Genomic DNA, 6527 nt, shown 5'->3' on the forward strand with positions numbered 1-6527 from the left:
TGGCTAGTGGAGTGGAGGAGCCAGCCGGCCTGGAACACTCTGCAGCCTGCCGCCAGTTGCTGCAGTGGAGCTGCAATGCTCACACGCGCAGCATGTCCGGAGGACACATATCCGATGAGTTAGGACCTGCTGCAGTTACAGAAAGCTTGGGGAACTGCAGAGGTAGGTAAGAAGGAGGGGGTGTGGGCAGAGCTCCCTTGGCAGTCTCTGCTTCCTGAGCCTAAGTGAGGTGGGTTTAAATGCTGCTATAATCCCCCCTGCCCCATCTGGCTTCATTCTGCGTACCCTCACCCCAGCAAGAAGGCCTTAGATACACAAATCATTGCTACCAGCGGGACTGCAAATCAAACTTAATGCATGCCGCCAAATAATTAAGCTGAAAGTTGTCACACTCCATGCACGAATCCGTTTTGGGTTTGCTGCAGAGCTTGGAGAGGTTGGTTTGGAAGGTGAATTTTCCTCTGCCTCCCAAATATTAATAAATAATAATAAAACTGCTTAGAATAATTATAATTAAATAATGCATCGTAACCACAACCCTCCACCCACAACCCCCCTGCATTTGTGGCAGGCCTTAAAATTAGTCATAGGAATCAGAATCGAGCACGGCTGGATCAGGCCAATGGCCCATCTAGTCCAGCATCCTGTTCCTCCAGTGGCCAGCCAGATGACCGAAACTCGCAAGCAGGGTTTGAGCATGAGAACACCCTCCTGTCCCGTGGTTTCCAGCAGCTGGTATGCAGAATCATTGCTTCCTTCAGCCATCAAGGCAGGTCATAGCTATCATGTCTAGTAATAGCCATAGGTGGGGAATGGCCTGGCTTGCTCCCATGTTTTTAAAGGCCTGGTCCACAAACAGCAGGTGAAGAGTGTGGGTTTCGCTGGCTCTCCCTCACCGCAAACTCTTTTTTTTCTTTTAAGAACAAAATAATTGGAGGTTCTTTAACCAGTAGAGACTCATTTGAAGGGGTGAAAATGCTAGCTAGCCAAAGAGGAGGAGGAAGGAAGGAAAGAAATGTCTATGGAGCATAGGGAGCTGCTTAATACTGAGTGAGACCATTGGTCTATTTAGTTCAGCATTGTCCCTGCACAGACTGCCAGCAGCTCTCCAGGATTTCAGGTTGAGGGCAATTCCCAGCCACACCTGGAGGTGCTGGAGATTGGATTTGGGGCAGTGGGGCTTTCTGCATGCTAGGCAGCTGCTCTGCCCCATAGCTGTTGGCACTCCTACCGTATCTCTGTTTTATGGCCACGTTTCATCATTTGAATGTTGCGTTTTTGTATAATACCATTCTGAGATTTTTCAAATATTAAGTGGATTAGAAATGCTTTTAAGTAGATCAATGTGTGTATGAATTACATACTGCTGCTGACACTTAATTTTATTCTACTCTGTTGACTTTTGGAGCACTGCTTTTAAATACACAGTATTTTGTATGTTGCTGTGGGCAAAGCCCTGTGAAAGCAGAAAAGATGGGTTATAAATGTTCCAAATTATTATTTGCTTCTCTGCATGCACAAAAGGTGCCTTTCAGATGTAAAGGGTGGCTGGGTAGTAATCCTAACTTGCAGACAAACTGTGATTAATTTGGAGGTGTAGCTAATGTTGATCCTACTCCAAGGAGACCCACTAAAATTGGTAGGCTGAAGTTACCCATGTCCATTAATTTCCATGGACCCATTCTGAGCAGAACTAACTTAGTAGAACCGCTGCATTAACTGACATGGGCAACTCAGCTCCACGAGTTCCAGTGGGCCTGCTCTGAGTAGGACTTAGTTGGAGACAATTGTTTGTGTTTTAGATGGGGGTCACTAATGTACAGGACTGTGGTTGGTCTAGATGACCACTGAGGTCCCTTCCAACTCTAAAATGATAGGATTTTATGTTTTGCAGAGTAACACAAGCAGACACAAGTGTGTGCGAGCAACACAACATTCCCATGCCCCAAGAACCTTCCCATGACAACTATCCATAAAAAAAAGATGTTCAGAATAGCTTTGATGCATTCATTGACTAGCAACACTCTCTGGCTTCCACATTTGCAGAAAACTGATGGAGGCAGAATGCTGCCTCTGACGTGGGAGTGGTTTTTGCCTTTCAATAGGAAGATGCAATCCTGCAAAGTAAGTGATTTAATATATTTAATGTCCTCCTCATTGATACCCCCCTTTTTCTTGTCTCCTGTCCCTGCTTAAACAGCTTCTCTGAGCTTCCCTGGATGCTGTCCGTGCAAGGACTCCTTCCCAGGTCCTGCCTCCTGAGCAGAAGCTTGTAACTTTTTAACAAGCATCATTCCAGCGAGAGGAAGGCAGAGCTGCAGATCACAGGTCCTGGAGAAGGCAGGTAGTGTGTATGTGTGTGTGTGTGAAGCAAGAGTGTTTGATAACCTGATTGATGCAGCATCAATTTATTTGAATTTATTTTTATTTAAAAATTATATTTCTGTAATATGCCCATGGTCTCCAGCCCAGGGATCAAAACAGTTCCGTTGATTTGCAGAAATGACTCAGTTTCGGGGACCAGCCTTCCTACTTGACTCCCATGGAGGATATTCCCAGCTGTTCCTTCAACTTTTGATTTGGAGCTGGTTGGAATTATCCTAGGGGATCCATAGAAAGAACAGCTGAATTATATCCCCGTTTTCCTAAAACCATCCTCCGGGTTTCAATATTATTTCTGATTTAAGTTGCTGTGGGTGTGGGTTGGGGATTACATGTGTCTGCATGAGGTTAGGGGGGTTAGATGCTTTGGGGGGGGGAATTGAATTTTTTTTTTTTTTTTTGCATGTGAAAGAAACCCAAGTCTTCCCTGGGAAGTTGCTTGGGCATATCCATTGCATTTTCCCCTCCCCCTCCCCCTTCTTTATTCTGATGCAGTCTCGCTGCAGTGGGAACTCTGGGGGGAGGAAGGAAAAAACTGCAGAGCTTTTCTCTCTCCCCCTTCCCTTCCCTGCTGCAGAAAGAGTATGCATCAGAGGGCATCCTCTTGCAGCAGAAAGCATTTAGAGTGAGCAGCAGCAGGAGGAGGGGTGGTCTTCCAAGAATAATCTCTGCCTTGAATTTCATTGCTTTGCCCTTTCTCCTGCATTAGCGTGTCTCTGCTGAAATGCTTGAGAGCAGCTTATAACAATGCAGGTTGTGGGTTAGTGCAAAAAGGCCCCAACTCTCTCTCCTTCAAATTATCTGCAGTTGGGTGGTTTAGGGCATCTCTCTCTCTCTCTCTCTCTCTCTCTCTCTCTCTCTCTCTCTCTCTCACACACACACACACACACACACACACCCCTGCTGTTCAACTCTCTAAACTTGAGAATGGATCCATTACAGAATGGGGCACTGCTCTGCTCTGCTCAGCTGTCTGGTCTCACTACAGTAATTAACCAGGGTTATCTTTCGGGGTTAATTTAGCAGGAAAAGCTACAGTGTTTGGGACTTTATTATGAGCGGGGTAGGAGAACCAAGGGGAAAGTAATTGTGGTTTATAAAATTATGGATAGTGTGGCATAACTTGGGAATGTATCTATTATTGTTGTTGTTGTTGATGATGATAGTAGTAGTAATAATTGCATTTTTATCTCACCTTTTCCTCCAAGGAGCTCAAAGTGGCGTCCATTGTTTCCCCCTCCTCATTTAAGTCCCACAACCACCCTGCAAGGTAGGCAAGGCTGAGAGGCAGTGACTGGCCCAAGGTCACCCAGTGAGCTTCATGTCCGTGGGGATTCGAACTCGTGTCTCTCAGGTACTTGTCTGACATTCTAACCACTACACCATGCTGGCTCTCATTGTAATGGCTCTCATTACAGATTCCTGAGTTTAATTCTGCTCAGCTGTTCCATCATATAAATTAGCCAGGATTATCCCCCAGGGTCATTTTAACTGGAAAGGCTGCTGTGTTTTGTTTTGTTTTTGTTTTTAGTTGGGGGGCAGCTAACTTAGGGGGGGTTGATTAAGGTTTATAAAACCCTGCCTTTTGACCTCCTGGTACCATCTGATTGGCCACTCATAGAATCCTAGAATTGTGGAGTTGGAAGGGACCGCAAGGGTCATCTACTCCAACCCCCTGCAATGCAGGAATCTTTTGCCCAACATCAGGCTTGAACCCATGACCCTGATGTTAAGAGTCTCATGCTCTATCAAGTAGGGATGGACGCATAGCTTGATGCAGCTGGCCTCTTTCTTATGTTTAGCCACAACAGGTTCTGGGTGGCAGGTCCTTGCTGAGAAATTCAAAGTTTCGTGCCTTCTCTAACACCTCTTCCTCTTTCCTTGTGCCCCTTCTGCATAGATTAACACATGTTTGGAAGCTAATTTATTTTAGTTTTTGTTAATTCTATTTGAGGGAGGGGAGACAGTCTCCAGTGACCCTTGAAGGTCCAGCCACTTTCCATTTTCCAATTTCCACTTTCCATTGACCCAACTGCAGCGCTGGATCTAGGGTGGTGCTGGTGCTTCCCCTCCACAGGGCGCTGAGCTGAGGAGGTAAATAGGGTAATAATAATAACAAGACCTATATTTATATGGATGCCTTGCTCTGGACGCCATATTACCAAAGCCCACCACCGCCTGATTGTTTTCAGAACAAGGAACCTGTAATTAAGAAGGCATCAGATTCAGGCACCAGAGGAAATTGTTGTCAAGGTGAACCTGGAGTGATTTCTCCCAAAATACAGAGAATACTAAAGAAGGATTGTGTGTTGGTGGCAGAGCAGAAAGTCCTAGATTCAACCCTCAGCACCTCCAGGTAGGGCTGGGATAAATACCTCTGCCTAAAACTCCAGAGAACAGCTGCCAGTCAGTGTAGACAATACTGGCATAGACGGCCCAATGGTCTGACTTGGTATAAGACAGGTTTCCTGGCATAGGTGATGTAAACTTTCCCTTCCAAATTCTTGCAGGTGTGTTTTTACCCCTTGATCAATGCAGAGGCTGCACCCCTGCTTGCTGCACTCACCAACCTCCATCATGCCATTCTCCCTACATTCACCCACTCCCTTGCCGTGTTGCCCTCTCTTTTGCTTCCTTGTCCCACCCAGTCCAGGATTGCGATGCTGCACTACAAATACTCCAGTGGGGCCTGCTTTCTGACTTCATACAAATCCTTCAGTTGGGGGCTGTGCGATGAAAGCCTTAGGTTTTTCATGTACACAGGAGCATGGTGTGTGTTTGTATTTTGTCCATTTTGCATTAGGAAAGTAGGGAGCTGCTTTACACTAGGTCAGACTGCTCGTCCATCGAGCCCAGTAATCTCTGCTCTGACTGGCAGCAACTCTCTAGAGTCCCAGGGTATGTTTGCATTTGCGGCTTAAAACACAGCAAGGTCATTTTGTACAGTGTTCTTCACATCACAGAGGGGATGGGGATGTCTTAACCTGACATGCGTGAACTTTTTGGTGCCCCACCCCAGGCCACCTTTCTCTGGGAACTCCTATACCTGAAGCTATGATATGAGCAGGCGTACTCATTTCCGCATGCGCAACAGCTGTTGGGATATGTTCACATTACCACTTACTCCACATCCAGCTTTCTAGTCAAATTTTAATTTTTTTTTATTGCATTTATATCCCACCTTTTTCTCCAGGTGAGCTCCAGGTGAAGTATATGGCTCTCCCTTTCCTCATTTAATTCCCACAACAACCCTGTGAGGCAGGTTAAGCTGAGAGGCAATGACTGGCCCAAGGTCCACCCAGTGAGTTTCATGGCTGAGTGGGGATTCTGACCCTATTCTCCCAGGTTCTAATCCAACACTCTAACCGTTATACCATGCTAGCTCTGGTTTAAAAATAAAATAAAAAATGCATCAGTATTTTGTAAAGAAACGGCAGATCGCCTTACCATGTATGCACCCCCCTCAATTGCTTCTATTGGCAGAATTGGCATGGTTGCAGGCGCCACGAAATACCCATTCCACATTTGTAAGAAATCAATATTTCAGCATGGCAGCCCCTGCACTTTGGAACTCTTTGCCTGTTGATATCAGGCAGGCAGCTTCACTGTACTCTTTTTTGGCACCTGCTTAAAACATTTTTGTTTAGGCAAGTCAGGGGTGGACTTTGACCCTTCAGATTTCAGTGGTGCCCTGTGCAAGGCCAAAATTTGGTGCCCCTGTGCCTCCCAGCTTCTGTTCCACTCAATTCACTCCGTCATAGTTGCAATGTCCTGCAGTGCTCCTACACTCAGTGCCTAGTGTGGCAGAACCAGTCATGCTGCCCTAAATCTGCCTCTGTGCAAGCCTACCCAGGTGCTTGGAAAGTTGATGCGAATTTTAATCTTTTTTTTTAGTTATTTTAACATTTCTAAAGCTGTGGTGTAAACCACAGAGCCTAGGGCTTGCCGATCAGAAGGTTGGCAGTTCGAATCCCCGTGACGGGGTGAGCGCCCGTTGTTCGGTCCCTACTCCTGCCAACCTAGCAGTTTGAAAGCACCTCAAAGTGCAAGTAGATAAATAGGTACCACTCTGGTGGGAAGGTAAACAGCGTTTCCATGCGCTGCTCTGGTTCGTCAGAAGCGGCTTAGTCATGCTGGCCACATGA

This window comes from Lacerta agilis, chromosome 8, assembly GCF_009819535.1.
Source record: "Lacerta agilis isolate rLacAgi1 chromosome 8, rLacAgi1.pri, whole genome shotgun sequence".
Taxonomy (NCBI): Eukaryota; Metazoa; Chordata; class Lepidosauria; order Squamata; family Lacertidae; genus Lacerta; species Lacerta agilis.